At 49.4% G+C, this 16443-nt stretch overlaps 1 protein-coding gene across 2 annotated transcripts in view; it reads left to right on the forward strand.

The window, feature by feature from the left end:
- The window catches only part of HTR4 (5-hydroxytryptamine receptor 4), a 72653-nt gene that overhangs the window by 5389 nt on the left and 50821 nt on the right, over positions 1-16443 (forward strand). The gene's annotated exons all lie outside the window — the stretch shown is intronic.

Consider the following 16443-nt stretch of genomic DNA (forward strand, 5'->3'; position numbering starts at 1 on the left):
CTGGGACAGAACTCAAGGCTGCAGCTGATTTTAGATGAGCCAAGGCAGTGGAATGTGTTTCTTCTTCATGGGCCCTCCATGGGATTGTTACAAAAACATGTTTTCCCTAACAGGAAAAACTGCCGAGCAGAATTTTTATCATTCGGCAGAGAAGAGAAAAAGGAAATAAAACAGAAACCCAAACCCAGACAACACTGTCCCCAGAAAAATAAGGGAAAGTTGCAGCAATGAATATAAATTAGGAATTAGAATATGTAGGTGTCTGATAAGGGAGGCTAAAGGGATCTGTGCAATAGCAAATAGCAGGGGGGGTAAGGATGAAGGGAAAGCATCTTCCAAGAGCCACCAGAATGTTGTGTTCAGTGGCTTTGCTGGCTTCAAATGGTAGAGTCAAAACAGGGGAACACAGAGTTAGACTGAACCCTCCAAGAAACAAAATCTGCTGAGCTATCACCAGACTCCAGGGGAGAGAAGGCACTGGCCAGGCAGTCGGGGGCAGGAATGGAAATTCGACAGTGGAACAGGTCCTGTGGCAGAGGCAAGCCCCCAAGAGCCTGTGCTGCTGTGAAAATTAAGGGAATTAAGTTTCCTTTCCCTCCTGCTGTGGAAAATGAAGTTCCCTTTCCCTCCTCCTCCTCCTCTTTGCCTTCATCCCCTCCCTGTTCTTGGCTCTGAGTTCCAGGCCCTGCTGCACATGGACCCACTGCCACAGGCACAGGAGATTCAGCTCTGCAGCTTCCCAAATCTCTCCGTGGGAACCAGACCAAGTGGCCCAGGCTGCTCTGGACCACAGGGGCAGCAGGGAAGTGCAGAGCAAGCATCTCCTTGCTGCTCTGAGCTTAGGAGCCTCCTTGGTCAGCAGAAAATCATGGAGCTGATAAAAACTAATTGCAAAGATGCCTTTTATGAGTGCCCCGTTTTCCATGGGCTCTCCTTGGCTGAGTTGTTTTATTGATCAGATCCCTTCTATTACAGCTCGGGGAGGAAAACAAGCAGCCCTTCTGCACTTGTGTTTGCTTTTAATAAAACACAGCAAGCAGAGCTTGCTCGGGGATGATTAAAACACAACCAGGGAATAGGGAAGTGGAGGAAGGAGGGATTTCCTTCTGCCCATTCAGCTCAGGACTTCCCTGCCCCATGGAATAGCCATTTACCATGTAAATGCTAAAAGGGAGGAGAAATCTGGGGGTGTTCACCTGTGGGGGACAGTGTGGGGTGAGGTCAGGGCAATGTGAGCACAAATATCTGTAAGGTGGGAGTGCCAGGGAAGTTGTTAGCTCAGAGGAGAAAAGCTTGGAGCAGAGGAAGGCTTTCCAGCAGCCAGGAATTCCTGCTGCATGGAATTCTGGCACTGAGGAAGGGCTGTGAGCACACCCCACTGCTTGTTATTAGCAATAATGCTAACGGTGGCAGCAGATTAATTCTGGATTGGCTCATCTGTGTTTGTTTGCATCCCAAGGACTCCCTGCCCTCCCCTCCCTGACAGAGGAGCTGAGAGGTCTCTGCAGCGTTTCCCAGGCAGTTCCTTTCTTTTCCACATCCCTCCTTTCAGCAAACACCTGATCCCTCACTACTCTCTGCGTGCCCAGACATTTATTGTTCCAGCTTTTGTTTATTTAAAAACAAACACACACGAAAAGAATCAGCAACGAGAGCCCAGATCAAGGATCCAAAAATAGGCAACCCAGGAGAGACTGAGAGCTCCAGTCCTGGCTCATGGAAACATTTTTAGGTGATGAGCACTTAACAAAAGCCAGCTAAATGGAACACCAGCAGGAAAAGCACCCTGGAGAGAGATGGCTGTGGGATGGCCTCTGCAGCAGGACCCACAGCTCTGGAATTCACATCAGCCATGGAAAGCTGCAGGAGCTGTGCCATGGAGCTTTGCATCCCCCAGGTGCCCCAGGTGCAGATGTCCCGTGGCAGGAACTGGGAATTTGCTTCCTCTCAGCCTCGGGTGGGGCCAGCCTTGTCCCAGCTGAGTGCCCACAGCTCCTGAGAATCCAGGAAGGTGGATCACTGCAAAATTCCCATCTCCCTCCTGAGGCTTTCTCTGGGAGTCTGTGTTCATCCCTGGGTGTCTGGTGGGGAAGGATCTCCACGAGGAGATCCATGGAGCTGGTGAGGATGAGCTGTGCCAAGGCAGGAGTCACTGACTGCACGGGGAGAGGATGGAGAAAAGGCCAAGAGGACTGGGAAAAGCTGAGAGAATTGGGATTGCTCAGCCTGGAGAAGAAGCTGTTCCCTGTGAGGGTGGGCAGGCCTGGCACAGGTGCCCAGAGCAGCTGGGGCTGCCCCTGGATCCGTGGCAGTGCCCAAGGCCAGGTTGGATGGGTTTGGAGCAGCCTGGGACAGTGGGAGGTGTCCCTGCCATGGCAGGGGTGGCACTGGGTGGGATTTAGGTCCCTTCCAATGCACCCCATGCTGTGATTCCGTGATCAGTTAGGAAGGTACTGCATGGAAAAGGACATGGAAGTCACACAGAGAGAACAGGGAATCAGCAAACCCCTCAGCTAATGCTGGAGAAGGGCAAACCCAGCAGCAGCGCCCATCCAGAGGGTGGGATGTGGGAAGCAGGGCAGGAATCCTCCCTCCCAGTGCTCCTTTCAGGTTTGCACTTCAGGAAAGGCACGGGAGGGGTCTGGGAGCTCTCAGAAACGAGCAGAGCTGGGGCAGGGGGGCTCTGGGGCAGTGCCAGCACAGCCAGGGCTGTCCACCGTGCAGATGCAGCAGTGTCTGCAGCAAGAGGAATAAACGCAGTCTGTCGAGGGCAGGAAAAGAAGTCACAGCAATAAAATGCAGCAAGGAAGATTTAGGAGAGAGCCTAGAAGAATCCCTACATGTGCTTCCCCTGGGAGCCTGCATAATGAGAATGTGGAACCTCCATCTCCAAATGTCATCCACAGCAGGGTGAAGTATAGCTGGGTCTGCTTAAACTGCTCCTCAGGGTCTCTTCCAGGCCTTTTCCTCCATCTGATTCCTCTCTCCGTGGCCTCAGAATCTGCTTTACAGCCTGAAAAGAAATACAGAGCTGAAACAACTGCATGACAGATTTGCTTGGTAGTGAGTTGGTTTTTTAAGTGACAAATGGGAACTTCCTGTTGGAAAAGTCTGATTGCAGTGTAATGTGATTTTCTGTGAAAAAGGCAAGATCCCAAAGAAAAGCTGTTTGCTGGATCTGCTGACTTGATGTCGCTCTGAGGTTTTGTTGGATCTGCAAAGTTGGTGCCGACAAAAGATTTTGGTGCCGTTTTCTCTTCGGATGTTCTTCCTCCAGATCAAAAGCCTGATTAAACATAATAAACCAAAGGTGCAGATAACAGGGCAGGAGATTGTGTCAGCTCAGGGTTTCCTGCTTCCCTGTTCAGAGCCCCTTCTTGCTGGTTGCCCTGGCTGCCTTGGAAAGGTGTGACGTTAGCACAGGTTCTCCTTCCCCTTCCCGAGTGCACCCAGCATGAAGATCCAAACATCTCCAGGTTTCCCAGCAGCTTCCCCTCCCTGTGAACCCAGAGCTGCCTGTCAGGTGCAGGGACAAGGCCAGGCTTGGCACGGGACAGGGTTAATCTGGAGTGCCAGGACACAGGGAATGGCTTCAACTGGCAGAGAGTGGGTTTAGATGGGATGCAGGGAGGAAATTCCTCCCTGGCAGGGTGGGCAGGTCCTGGCACAGGTGCCCAGAGCAGCTGGGGCTGCCCCTGAACCCCTGGCAGTGCCCAAGGCCAGGTTGGATGGGTTTGGAGCAGCCTGGGACAGTGGGAGGTGTCCCCGCCATGGCAGGGGGTGGAATAGAAGAGTTTTGAGGTCCTTCCAACCCAAACCATCCCATGTTTCTGTGATTTCTGTGATTTGGGCTGGTCCTTTTCATGCCGGCCCCCTCCTCTCCCTGCGCTCAGCTGGCTCCAGTCTCAGGGCAGTGGGAGCCACTGGGGGAACTGGGGCTGTGCTGCTCGTGGCACCGGTGCAGGGAAAACCTGGTGCCACTCCTTCCTCCAAAACAAATGCCACGATAAATTACTCTGCACTCTCTGCCTCCCCGAGAGACGGATTTATTTTTTGTGTTCACCCTCGCTCACTAAGCAGGGGTTTTTGTGAGAGCACATCTCTATTTCCATCAATAGCAACACACGTGCAGAGTAAGGCTTTGGGTACTCACCAGGCACTCGCTGCTCATTGTGATGTCTCCACACTTTTCCCTCCTCCCTCACTCCCAAAGCAATTAACAGGAAATTCAGCTGCTGCCTGAATGGACACATTCCCAGCAATCTTCCTTAATTCTTTATTTACTGTAAAACGAGCAGGGCAAAAACTGCAACGTCAGTTCCTCCACTGAGGCCGGATCCGTTCCCTGCTCCCATCTCAGCCTCTCCCTGCCCTCTCCCCTGCCCCATCCCAATCTCTGATGAGCTGTGATGAAAAGCACGGTGGGGGAGCCTCTGATTGCTGCCCGTGAATTCCTGGAGGGAACAGCTTCCAGGGAATTGGTGTGACCAAAGCTGAGCTGCTCTCAGTCAGCGCTCGGAGCCGGGTGTCCCTCCCTGCCCTGGACACTGATTTGTGCTAAGCGAGCTCAAACTCCACTTCTGCATCTTCCAGAGCAGGGCCTGATGGCATTTCCTGCCAGGCAATGAGAAAATTCAGTGTCTGCTGCTTTGAATGAGGAAGGTTTGTAGCAGGGTCTCGGGGTCAGCTTGTCGGGACCCCAGGAGTGTAAAAGTCCTTGTTCTCCCAGCCCGTGCAGGCAAAGAAGGAAGTCTGGAATGTGTAGGATGGAGTTCTCAAGGTTGTTTATTTTTCCTTATCTAGAACATTCTTTCTCTGACCTGCAGAGGTCTGTCCAGAAAGGAAGCCATGGCAGTCTGCCTGTCCCTTCGGGTGGCGTTTACATTTTATATCCAAAGTTACACACAGACTGTTTACAACAACGTGCCAATACCTGTCACTGATGCTGGACAGTGTGTCTGCACCTTAAACCAACAGAAAAGTGTCACCAGCACACCAAGACATGGGGGGCAAGGAGAAGGAGAAGAAGGTCAGGACAAGCCCAAATTCCTCCATCTTGACCCCCTGAACTACATTCTAAAAAACCACAAATTTCTACTTTTTCACCCTGTGTTAACTCAACTACCACACTGCTCAAACCCTTGTGGCTGTAATTCCTCACACAAAGTTGGCAGCTTTTCCCACGGGCTAAAATGGAAGCCACAGGTGATTTTGACTTTGTGCCAAGGTCTCTGAGCCCCCTGCCAGGGTCTCAGACAGCCAGGGCAGGCAGAGGGATGTGCTGGACTCCCACAGCAGGGGGGAGATGGTGAGGCAGCCAAGGGCCTGCCTGAGCCAGGGGAACAGGAGATTGATGGAGAACATGAAGAGAACCACTGTCCAACCTGCGCCTTCCTCTTCCAGCAGTGCTCCAGGGATAAACACTGCTGTGAGCACACAGCAAAGCCTGGCCTTGCAGAGAGGGGATCCCTGAGATCCCTCTGACATCTCCTGCTGGTGCTCTGCACAGCCCAAGGAAGCCTTCACAGGTCTGAGAACGCCTGAGGGGGCACCTTGCCCTGCTCTCGGAAAACAAAGGAGAGCTCAGAGCTGCTGGAAAGCTTTGGGGCAGCTCTGGGAAAATGAAGGGCTCAGGGGGCTCTCCCGGGATTTCAGCCTGCCCTCGTTCCCCTCCGGAGCAGGAGGAGGAGGAGGAGGAGAAGAAGGAAGAGGAGGAGGAGGAGGAAGAAAAGAAGAAGGAGAGGGAAAAGGAGAAGGAAGAGGAAGAAGATGAGCAGGAGGAAGAGAAGAAGGAGGAGGAGGAAAAGGGGAAGAAGAGGAGAAGAAGGAAGAAGAAGAAGAGGAGGAGAAGGAGGAAGAGAAGAAGGAGGAGGAGGAAAAGGAAGAGGAAGGAAGAGGAAGAAGAGGAGCAGAAGGAGGAAGAGAAGAAGGAGGGGGAGGAGGAAAAAGAAGAGGAGGAGGAGGAGAAGGAGGAAGAGAAGGAGGAAGAAAAGGAAGAGGAAGAAGAGGAGCAGGAGGAAGAGAAGAAGGAGGGGGAGGAGGAAAAAGAAGAGGAGGAGGAGGAGAAGGAGGAAGAGAAGGAGGAAGAAAAGGAAGAGGAAGAAGAGGAGCAGGAGGAAGAGAAGAAGGAAGGAAAGGAGGAGGAAGAGGAAGAAAAGGAGCAGAAGGGCTGCCCCAGAGAGTGCAGAAATGAGACAGGTTTGGGGAGGTCAGTTCAAATGGTGCCATCACGTCTGGGATTCCCAAGGTCAGGGGTGGGTGGGTGCAGGGCAAGGTGCAGAGTCCCAGTGGGACACAGGCGCAGATGAAGAAACTCATGAGTTCTCCGTCCCCCTCCTCGACCCCAGTGAGGAGTCTCACCCACAACGGGCTGCTCTGCCTGATGCAGTGACCTTGAGGAGCCCTAAGCTGCGCCAAATCCTACAAAAATGCTTTGGTGCATCCGTTGGGATATCTCAGGAAAGATCTCAGGGAGGTCAGGGGTGCAGGCAGGTTTATTAGGGAGGATCCAACCCCGATAAATCCACATTTAACTTTAACACCAACTGCAGCCACCGTGACCTTGCCTGGCCCTTCTGGCCTCTGCTGTAAGCCATGTGCTCAGCAGCCTGGTTTTGATGCTTATTTATCCCTTCTCACTGTTATTTTAGATTATATTTTGTCTGGAGGAGCTTCCAGAGGCAGCTGAGGATGGTGGAGTTTTTTCAAGGCAGGCAGCACCTCCTCTTGTGATAAAAATCACTAAATTGGTACCAGCACTCCAAAATCTGAGCTTAATTATTAAATTAAATTAGATTAAAATTATTAAATATTAAATATTAAATAAAACAAAATATTGTATTAAATAAAAATAAAAATCTTTAATATTAATATTAAAATAAATGAATTCCAAAGGGATTTACAGAGAGGGTCTGGCCACAGTGAGCTGGATCTCTTGTGCTGGTAGAAATTATATTTAATTGGAGTGAAGGAAATAGAATTAATTAATAGAATTAATGCAGTGGGAGAATCAACTCTCTAGTAAAGGTGGGTGTTTTATTCCTCAGTGGAATAATTTCTTTGAAGGACAAGTTAGGACCCACTAAAAAGTGCAGCACTGCTGGAGTCAGGGGATTTCAGGGTAAGACAAACTGAAAGCAGAAAAGCACGTGATGATAAATGTGTATGGGGGGATCTTAAAGGACTGGGGAGAGCAAGAATGAAAAATAGAAATTAAAAAAAAAATCCAAAAATGATGAATTAGTCGTTGTGAGTGACTGTGAATGGCTTGGGAGGCTGCCAGATCATCCTGGGCACTGAAACCCCCCTGATTTCCTTGTCCAGGAAAAAGAAAAAGCATCCAGGTAAAAGAACTGGCTCTCAAGCAGCTTTTGCTTGAGAGCAAAATCAGTTTTTATTTCAATAGCAGTGACATTCCTTTTGTCATATCCAGCCTCTTTTGTTCCCTTAAATGCTGCAGCTTTGGGTGGAAGGAGTCTGGCAGCCACACCTGGAACTTGTTTTCCAAAAATAACATTTACTTTTGGCTAATTTAATACTTTGCAACTTCTCAGGCAGAGTTTTTCATTTGCTTTCTGAGGGACTGTGTAAATATGAATAAAAGTCAGCTGTTTCACGAGCAGGGAAGAAAATAAATTATATATTTAAAAAAAAAAAAAAAAAAAAAAAAGCTCCTTTGGCAAACACCCACATGGAAGTTTTTAAAAGCAGCCTCAAACTGCATCTGTAGGCTGCAGCTACTCCTCCACCCCTGCGTGTCCCTGTACTCCAGAGAGGGAGTGCAAACAGGAATTCACCATTTTAAAGGCACTTTTTGGGGTTTTTATAAACATTTGCAGCGGTGCTGTGTTGTCCCCAGGTATCCCTGTGCTGCCAGGTGTGAGCCTGGGAACAAGGAGGGAATTCCAGAGGTGGCAAGGTGCCGAGGTGACAATTCCCTTCTGCAACTCCTCTATGGAAAACGTGCCAAGTTTTGCTTTTCTGTGCCACACTTTGGAGTCTCTGCAGTTGTTTGGGGCTGGGCACACTCAGGCCCAGCTGATTCATAATCAGGGTTTGGCACAAGTACTGAGGAGGACAGAAAGGAGCTTCAGTAGGTGAAAATAAAGGAATTTTGGTGGAAAATGCCCCAAAGTACCTTGAATTTAGAGGATGTCCAACCTGCCTGGCCAGCAGAAGCTCTTGCCCTGCCTCAGACTCCTGCCCCAAATGAATCCACAAGGGACAAACTTTTATATCGTATTTTTCACAGAAATTTCAGGTCTTTCTCGAGCTGCTTTACCTGGTTGTGACCAAACCTTTTTCTTGTTTAAAGCCACAGAATTTCAAAATAAAGACCTTCACGGATGCTGCCTGTGCCCTTTCCAGTCTCACAGACCATCCCATCCATAAATCCCTGCAGTCTGAGCGTGCTGCAACCTCCAAAGTAATTTAGCACAGGAGGAACCCACCCTGAGTCCAGGTGAGCTCAAGAATGAGGAATACCTCACTCCTGAGAACGGTGGAGATGGCTGAATGCTGATCTTTGTACTGGAGATTTTTAGATGTAGATGATTTTTACATTGAGAATCACAAACTCTGACAACATTCAGGTTCTTTTCTCTGCTGATTTGGGGGCCATTCATCGCAATTTTTTGGTTGCTGATGCTGCAGCTGTTTTTGCTCAGTTCCAAGGCACATAAAAGTCACAGGCTGTTGATTCCTTTGTCCTGTTGAATTATCTTAGGGACTAAATCAGGTTTTTGTTGCTAATCTTTGCCACTGTAAATTCAGAACTAATTAATAACTAATGCCCAATATTCAGTTAAAAATCTGCTGTTCCCCTGGGATTTCTGATCAGTTTGTTTGCTGGAATATTCGTGGTGGCTGTAAGTGGCAGAAAGTCAGAAAATCCTTCTCATGAACAACATGGGAACTGCAAAATGCTTTCAGGAAGATTTTTAGAAGTTTCTTTTTTGATAATTTCAGGAGGAAATGGAGTGGAGCAGTCAGTCCTGCTGGGCTGGGGAGGGTCTGGGTGAGTGAGCTTTGAGGAGTGCTGCCCAAGCAGAGCCAGGATTTGAAGCCTCCTGTCAGGAGGGACTTCAGAGGGGTTGAGGATGAGCTGGACCTTCTGCAGGACAGAGCCTGTGATCCTCCAGGCTGAGCAGGGCAAGAGGCTGGGGAGGGGCAGGGAGGGACCTGCCAGGGACATTTTTTTTCCCAAAGCAGATGTGGTGGGAGGAAACATCTGGTGCTCGATGGCATTGGATCACTGCCCCCAGGCAGGGTGTCCAGAGCTCCTGGAGCTCCAGGCACGGGGCATCCTCAGCCCTTCCCTGTCCCACCTCAGTCTGTATTTCCAGCTCCCAGCTGAGCTGGAGGATTTTGATGGAGGCCGTGGCTGTTGTTAGCTCAGCACTCTGTCCATCCCTCATTGCTGGAGAATCCCAAATCCCTGAGGCTGGAAAAGCCCTCGAGTCCCAGCTGTGCCTGATCCCCACCTCGTCCCCAGCCCAGAGCCCTTCCTTGTTCACCTCCAGGGCTGGGGATCCAAACCTGCCAGTGTTTAATCTCCTTTCCCATGCAGAAATCCCTCCCCATGCCCGGGTGTGGTGATTTTACACCTGGCTAAGGTGCTCTGAGTGGGAAATGAGCTCTGCAAACAGCGCCAGAGGAGGGTGGAAATGATTTATTTGGGTGATAAAGCAGCAGCAGTGGGTTAATCAAACGCTCATTAGCAACAGGCCAGGCTATAATTAATGAGCCGGGTGCAATCGGCCACTTCTCCCTGGATGCCACCAGTCAGGCACCAGTCTGGGGTAAGTGGGGACTGGCTTGGGAAGCAAAGTGCCTTCAGGAGCAGCCAGAGCTGCCTGGGTGGTGCCTCAAGAGGCTGACCTGGCACAGAGGCACCACGGGCATCTCTGTGCCTCCTTTATCCCAGCAATTAGGGGAACACGGGGCTCTCGAGTGGCACTCGCTGCTCTCTGAGTTACTCAAATCCTGAACAAAAGCTCCAAGCAGCTCTCCCGAGTAATTAAATCTCATCTGGAAGAGCTTGAAGTCCCAGGGGGTACAAAGGAGTTCTGTTCTCTCCTGTTACAGGAGGGGGGAAGGGAAAGTTCTGCTCCTCAAGCACAGGGTTGTCTTTTACACGGGTGTTTTTTCCCTTCTTCGTGCTATTTTAAGAGCCAAGTCTCCACAATTCCATCGTCTGAACGTCAGAAGTTTCTCCTCCTTGGAGAGGCAGTGAGATCCTGGCAGCTGAGGTGTGAGAGGAAAGCAAACACCTCAGTGAGGATGTGCTGAATGCTCCAGGGAGAGATTTGCTGTGTTTAGGGGCTGGAGGTGGCAGGAAAATGCTGGGGAAATGCTCATCCCCCTGGATACAGCACTCCATCCCCACACCCCTGGGTGCCCCTGCAGTGCCCTCACGTGCCAATTCATCCCTTCAGCCACAATTCATTACATCAGGATTGTTGTTGATTAGCACTGAAAATACCAAGAAGGCAAATTTATTCTCCTCTAATTGCTACTGATTTGCCAAATTCTATTCCCCACCTTTAATTTCTGATGAGTTGTGTTCTTCAGGAGCTATTTTATTATTGTGCTGGAGAGCAGTCTTGGTTTGATAGGTTTATAATTACCTAGATTATCCCCTTTATTCTTTCAAAATATTGATACTCTTTTTCGTTAACTCTGATTGTCCAAGCTTACTGGAAATCAAGAACAGCCACATGTGAATTTCCATACCCAGCTCTTTAAAACTCTTTTTAAAGACAGAGATGTCATTACCTGGACTTGCTAATCTTGAAGGGACCAGCATTAGTAACTGCTGTTTAATCTGTGGGGATTGAAAACATCACCACTTAATAGGGTCCCCAAAATAAAATCAGGATTCCAACCAGAATCCTTCAGGTTGGGAAAGACCTTCAAGGTCACTGAGCCCAACTTTTGAAGTATTAATTAGCTGTGTGCCTTTTCTTAAATCAACTTAATCATCATCAACTTGAATATTTCCACCTGATCAGCCTCATTTTATTTTTTTTAAATCAATATGCTCAAAATCAAGCTCTTCTGCAGCCTGCAGATCTGTCTGCAACTCTTACTGCTTTCTGACAATTCCTAAACTTTTACCATAAATCCACAGCTCCCAGCTCCCCCTTTTTCTGTACTTTTGGACGTATTTTTCTTCTATATTTTTGCACAGCTGTGACCTCTGCCCACAGGGTTTGAGGTGCTGCAGGTTTGTGACCTGCTGCTTCTCCCTCTCTTCCATTTCCATCCCTCTGTTTAACTCCTGTTTTCAGCTCTGTTAAAACCCTCTGCGGAGCTGAAATCTAGAGATTTTGTCTACCAAAACCCTCTGCGGAGCTGAAATCAGAGATGCTGGAACTCAGCACAAGCCAAGAGATTTCTTGGAGTTCCACAGGAGCAATTAGAGCAAAGAAGGACACCCAAGATCCCTCCCGTTCCTGCTCCAGAGCCATAAACTGGCTCTTGGCACCAGGCTTCAAAGCAGGAGCTGATTTCCTGCTTGTGTTTCACAGCCTACAAACCCAGCTTATGGCAGCAATAAAAACAGTCCAGAGGCTTTTCATTCCCACACAACAAAGCCCTGGTTGTGCCTGAGCCCCAGGTGGGGAGAGGCACGAGCCCACCACAACAGCCTGTGAGGAAAGGCTGGGGCAGGAGCTGGGGCAGTGGGAAGGACAAGCTGTGCTCGTGCTGCTGCCTCAGAGGCTGCCTGGGACAGAGGCTGGGCTGAGTCACAGGAATAAAGTTGGGATTTATGGAAAAGCCTTCACAGGACACACCCTGGGCAGTGCAAGAGCCCGGCCGTGGCTCCACCCCACATGGACTCCTGCTCACCAGTTTTGACACTTTTATAAGTTTGGCTCCATTTCCCTGTTGGGGTTCATTGTCCAATTCCAGCTCCAGGTGCTGCAGTCCCACCCTCCCAGGTTGCTCTCCTCCATTCCCTGCTGTTTGCACTTTTTGGGGCTGAAGCTGCAGCGGTGTCCTTGGTTGTGGGCTGGAAAAGGATTGTTGTGTGTGCCTGAGCTGTGAGGAGAGCTGCTGGCACTTGACATGAAGTTCAGAGCTCTGTACCAATGCAGTGCAGAGTGTGGAAAACACGAAAGCTAAATCTTAAAGTCATCAGGCTGGGAGTGACCAGCAGCACCAGCCCCATGGCAAAGCTGAGGGATTCCCAAATTTACCAGCATTCCTAGTCTGCATGGACACCAAACAAACCATTTATTTGACACAGAAAGCACAGCCTGGAAAGAGTTTTTAGGAAAGAAGAAGTAAGTTCTGAGGAAGTTTGATGACATGGGAGCAAAGAGGGAGCACGGCAGCCCTGCACGGATCTGAAAGGACTCAGCCCTCCCTCTTGCCCTCAGTTGTTCATTGACATCTCTTACTGTATTTTTGGTCTTCTGAGCGAGCCAGGCTCTCCCGTGGGGTGTTTCCCTGGGCTGAGGTGTGAGTGCAGCTGAAGGCTTGGTTTGGACAGCAAAGCTGACAGGAATCGCTGCAGGTGAGAGCAGCGAGCTGGGAGAGCTCATAGTGCCCCTGTCACAGGCAATAACCCACAGGTTCTCCAGCTGCTCTCCCTGCCCTTGCTCAAACTGAGCCTGGCAGAGGCAGGGATCTGCTGCAGGTGTCTCTGCTTTGCAGCAAAGTCACCCTTGAGAAGTTTACTGCTGTAAATATTTGATCCAGGAGGACACAACTGCCTCGCCGTGCCCTTTCCTGGGGAGCAGCCCTTGGGCTCTGCTTCCTGCTGGGGCTATTTTGGTACTCAGGGATGAAATTTAAACTTTACCACTGACAGAGTAATCTGATGTGAGGCTGAGGAGGCTCAGAGGGCACGGCTGGGGGCTGTGAAGGCCAGGCTGGCACCCAGAGAAGGCTGTTTGCACACGAGGTGTGGCTGCCACTGTCCCCCCGGTGCCACCTGCGACTGGCATCCCTTGGGAACACGAGCCCCAAAACTCAGCCTGTGCTTGGGGATGGGCAAGCCAGAGACTTTCCTTAAAGACCTTTTGAAATATAAAGACATTTCTTCTGTGCTCTCTATTTCAAGCTGGACTCCATTTCATTTTTCGGGATGTGTCACGTCCCTCTTTTAATTTCTCTGTTTCAGCAAAGTGCTCTGTTTTACCCTGCTGGAACGCTGCTGGATTCAAACCAGCCCAGCAATCTGTCTCTGCTGACAGCTGAGGGACTTCTTAGCAGCTTTGTCCTTCCTGGGGAGAAAAGAGACAGCAGGGAAGGCAAGAGGTGCTGTGGGAGGGGGCAGTGTTCCCCCTTGGGCAGAAATGGGTGGGAAAAAAGCCATTTTATCTGGGAGTGAACAAAGTGAATCACTTCGATAGCTCCTCTTCCTCAAGTGCTGTCATGGGCAGGATATTCTCTTACAACACTTGGAGGGTTTTGGACTTGTCTGCAGTGATGAGCAAGAAATTGTCTTTGGGTTGAGGTGACCCTCACTTCAAAAATAGCAGTTTCATGTGGGCTGGGAAGATCTGGTCCGGTTAACCTCTGCTAACAACTTCTTTTTCTCTGATAATATTGGAGCTAGGAGGAAAATCACCGCCCCAAAAGTGAAATGTGTAGGGAATCGAGCAACAGCTCTTTTTTAAATTCAATCCCAGCTTCAGTTTAGCAGCTGTTCACTACAGAAAGTGAGGAGCCTCTTGAAATCATGGATTTAACAGCAGTAGCAGTCTTGATTTCTGTTAGAGTGGTTCTGCTGGCCTCAATCAGGAATCCCACACTGGAGCAAAATGACTCCCTGCACTTCCAAGAACTCCTACCTGAGGTGTGGAGGACAGCAATTTCCAGGGGAAGGCTGAAGGGTTTCTAAACATCTTCTGCTCTGTGTTACCCCCTGAAAAACGTGTGTCTGCCAGCAAACTGCACTGAAATCAGCCATCATCGCTGCACACCACACTGTGCTCTAGAAAAAACATTATTTTAAAGAGGATTTTTTATCTTACAGTAGCAAAGAGAGGAGCAAAGTCACGCAGTGATAAGTCCAGTTCTTCACTGAGAGCATGAGACATGCAGAAACTGAATTTAGTTTAGTTTTAGTATTTTTAGTTGAGCTTTTGTTTATTTTATTTTTATGTCCCCCTCCCTGCTCTGTGGTGCAGCAGAGTGTGTCACAAATGGGTAATTTTGATCACTCAGAGTTATGTCCAGTGGTATTGGCAGAAGGGGTTCTGGTAGGATGTGGTGAAAGTGTGAACTGAGAAAGTTCAATGGCAAGGCTCACTCTGTTCCTTACCACAGGGAGGAAAAATACAAAGGAAAAGAGAGTTAAAACCGATCTGGAATGATTTACAAATGATTTACACAGTGACCAGAGACCCAAAAGGCTCAGGGGGACCCTCCCACTGAGTTGTGAGGTTCAGAGTGGACCCCTTTGCTCTCCAAACTCCCGATGGAGTTTGGGTGCAGCTGGGTCCAGTCTGGGTCTCCTGTGCACAGGTTTGTGTCTAAGGGAGCTGCCTACATGGATTGAATCAGGATGAATTCAGGAACTGAGGGTCTGTGATGAGTACAGGGCCTCAGCCTTGGCTAAGGAAGAATCTCTTAGCCTCAGGTGAGGAATCTCGTTGTATTTAAGGAAAAAAGCGTTTAGCTGGAAGCCAAATTGCACACAAAGGGAAAGGTGTGTGTGTGTGTGTGTGAGGCTCCTTACTTGCTTTGTTCCTTGGTAAATGAGTCTTGGAAAAGCTGCCAGCTGCTGTTCATGGTTTAATTGTGGCATCAGCATTCCCTGCTCTGGAACATGCTCCATGTCACTAGGGGAGGGATTCCTGGAGGAATTCCTGCCTCTGGAGCCTGTCCCTGTTGCTGGTTTGCTTCAGGGCTCAAACCCGTCCCTCCCAGAGCAGGATGGGTCTGTCTGTCTGTCTGGAAAATGGGTTTTGCAGAGTGCTCAGTCCACCTGGGACGTGCTTCCTTCGGGGTGGCACAAGCGGAGGAGCAGCTCCAGAGCCCGGCGCTGCAGGAAGCGGGGGCGGGAGTTTTGCGCCGTGACTCAACTGCCGTTGTCACCCGCTCAGCAGTGACAGGGAGTGGAACTTGATGGGCTGAGTGGGATGAAAATAAACGGGATGGAGAACGTCTCAGTGAGCTGCTGCTGGCAGGGATGATGGTGTTGGCCATTGCTGCCATCATTGCTTCCCTCTCCCCTGTGTGAGTCTGTGGTCACCTGTTGGCCACCAGCCAACCCCCAGTGGCTGTGACAAGTGAAATCTTTGTTAATGCCTTAAATCCAGGGCAGAGACCCATCCATTTATCCACGGATGGGTTTTATCCTTTTATCCACTGACGGGATTTTCCCATTTCCCCGAGGAGATGAGGAGGGGAAGGGGCAGAGGCAGGCCAGGGGACAGGAGTGTGCCAGGTGAGGGAGAGAGCCGAGCTCAGCCTGGCAGCTGGAGCAGCCCTGAGCTCCCCAGTGCCACCACTGCAGCCTTTCCACGCTGGCTCCTGGATTGCCTTTGTTTTTTTTGGGGGGGGTTTGTCTGTTTGTGAAGATTTTTTTTTTTTTCCATTTTAGAAATTTTTCTTTTGGGGTTGGTGTAGGGTTTATTTTCACTCTTGTATAGAAAGTTTCAGTTATTGTAGAAGTCTCCATGATAGCAAGATGGTACAAATATTGTGTCAACTCAGTGCACGCTAAAATTACAATTTTTCCCAGAAGAACAAAGGAAGAAAGATGCCCCCTAAGTGGAATTTTGATGTACAAAATCACTGAAAATTTTTTCATCTGTTTTGCAGAAGAAATCAGAATTAATTCTATGCTGATATCTCACAGGGTGAAACCATACCAGGTGTTTTGTCCTGTGGAAGAACTCCAGAGCAGGAACACAGGAGAGTGGATTTTTGGCTTTTTTCCTCCAAATTCAGGTTGGAGGTCAGGTCTTAGGGATGCAGAGGTGAATCCCTAGACCTCTCACCCTTTTCTTTGCAAAACACAGCAGCAGATTTTCAATCAGCACCTTGCAGAGGGCCCAAAGAATCACCCGCTGAAGGTTTAAGCTGCAAACAGGGGCCAGCCAAACTCTGCTGGTTTTTTTTCCTTTTTTTTTTTTTTTTTTTTTTTTTTTTTTTTTTTTTTTTTTGATAAAAATATTCTTTTGACTCCAGCAAACTTCCCTTGCAAGATGATGTCTAATCCATACATCCTGAATTACTCCTCGTGGCAGACACTGAGCCAGGTCTGGAGAGTGGGGGGCTCATTTGCATTGCAAACCTGCCATCAGTGTCTGGGAAGGCTGAGGCACTTTTATTCCAGTTTTCCTTTGAAGCCAAGGAACCACAGTGGCATTATTTGCATCTGGGCTGGCATTAACAGCGCCGAGGTGGTGCCTTTATCCTCCCTCCCTAGAGACAGCACAAGGGGTAATCAACAGCCTCAAGTGCTCCGAAACTGAGCCT

The sequence above is a fragment of the Vidua chalybeata genome, chromosome 15 (genome assembly GCF_026979565.1).
Source record: "Vidua chalybeata isolate OUT-0048 chromosome 15, bVidCha1 merged haplotype, whole genome shotgun sequence".
Lineage (NCBI taxonomy): Eukaryota > Metazoa > Chordata > Aves > Passeriformes > Viduidae > Vidua > Vidua chalybeata.